Genomic DNA, 1,577 nt, shown 5'->3' with positions numbered 1-1,577 from the left:
GGAGGGTTGAACCTGCAGCTTCTCCATTTCCTGTGCAAAATAGAAAAATGGAGCATAAAACAACTTCATGAAATGACTAAAAGCATAAAACGACCATCATCTTAAATGAAGAGTTGTCTTATCAATTCAGAGGGCCCCCTGCCTGTTATCGCCAAGGGCCCCAAATTTCCTAAATCCGCCCCTGAGTACTTGGGCTTGTTTTGCAATGACCTCCTTATAATAAACCACTCTAGAGTGTAGACAGCTACAGTTTGACCCAAACGGGTCATCAGTGTAACATCGATCCCAAAGAACAGCATTGTATTCATAACAGACACACTGGAAGAGAAATAAACATTTTAAACCTGAGTTGAATGCTGTGTTTGGACCTTAAAGACACACTTCTGTACCTCCCGAACATTCAGCTTCATTTTATTCTACATTTATCAAGTTATTATTAACAGTTTTTATTAAATTAAATTGGAAATAAATGTTCGTCTGCTCGTTTTTGATTATTTTGCCTTAAACGGGGCGACGTCTTAACTCTATCTGTGTTCTGCTGCTCATGCCTGCCTGTTGTTTTCCTGGGAAGACTGTGGGAAACAGGCCATGAATGTGAAGCTCGCTTCGATTCTTGGAGCCGTGTCGTTCGGTTCTCGGTAAATGAACGGTAACATCTGGCTTTCAGACAGACAGTTGTTTTCCATTTTTAATCAGAATAAATCAAAAGCGTCTGAGATGTGTATCTAGACGGTAGATCCAGGCTCCGCTCTGACAGGATGATCCCGGTTCCTCCTTTAGGTTAGATGAAGCCTAAGCTGTCTAATCACCATCGGGCCGCCCATCCCAGCCAGCGGCTCCCTCCGCGCTGCTGGAGTCCGACCAAGAGGTAAGCTCTGGCGGCTTTCTGACGCCCACCGGCCTTTCCTACATGTTTAAACGCTCGCTGTGTTTTAATGGAGGGAGGCGGTTTCCACGCGTGTCGATGTCAGCGTCGTGTTTTGGGCCCAGCTAGCCAGAGGTGTTCCGCTGACAGCTGAGCGCGCGCGGCCTGCCTGCTCGCGCTGCTAGCTCCGTGATTGACAGCCCACCGGGCAGCTGACTGATGTCATTTTCTAGAAGCTTCTGGTCTGTTTGGACCTCAGCTCTCCATCACCATCCGCAGCGAGGCTCCTCCGTGGCCTGCTGCCCTGCTGCCGGAGCCGACAGGCGGCTGCTCCCCCTGAAGCAGCCGCCTGTCCTGGTGGGAGCCTCCCGGCCAGCAGCGCAGCCATCCGGCCAGGATCGATGCGACGTTTGCGGCTTCTTCCCACTGTGAAATATTTCCTGTCTGCCTGTTTGAGTGGATTTTATTTCACTGTTAACATCACCTCTCCAGACAGCAGCAAACACGTTCTTTATGCTTTATGGACATAAATATTAGAAATTAAATGGAGTCCAGTTGAACTATTTTCTATTCAGTTTATTTCTATAGCTCCAATTCACATCATGTCATCTCAGGTCACTTTCCAGTTCACCAGATCATCCAGTCAGATTGATTCAAAGTTTTCTATCTAAGGAAAACCAGCGGATTGCATCGACCCATTCACTCGTCCGCA

At 47.8% G+C, this 1,577-nt stretch overlaps 1 long non-coding RNA gene across 1 annotated transcript in view; it reads left to right on the top strand.

Annotated features, from left to right (window-relative positions):
• The first annotated feature begins 546 nt into the window (after positions 1-546).
• The window catches only part of LOC107101902, a 5,414-nt gene continuing 4,383 nt past the window's right edge, over positions 547-1,577 (top strand). The window contains exons 1-2 of the long non-coding RNA XR_001482103.1: positions 547-638; positions 781-868. This is a non-coding gene — a long non-coding RNA (uncharacterized LOC107101902). The remainder of the gene's footprint in view (positions 639-780; positions 869-1,577) is intronic.

Source organism: Cyprinodon variegatus, unplaced genomic scaffold (assembly GCF_000732505.1).
Source record: "Cyprinodon variegatus isolate N-32 unplaced genomic scaffold, C_variegatus-1.0 Scaffold1170, whole genome shotgun sequence".
Classification (NCBI taxonomy): Eukaryota; Metazoa; Chordata; class Actinopteri; order Cyprinodontiformes; family Cyprinodontidae; genus Cyprinodon; species Cyprinodon variegatus.
Note: the sequence above shows the minus strand (reverse complement) of the source record. Positions and strands in the feature narration are given on the sequence as shown.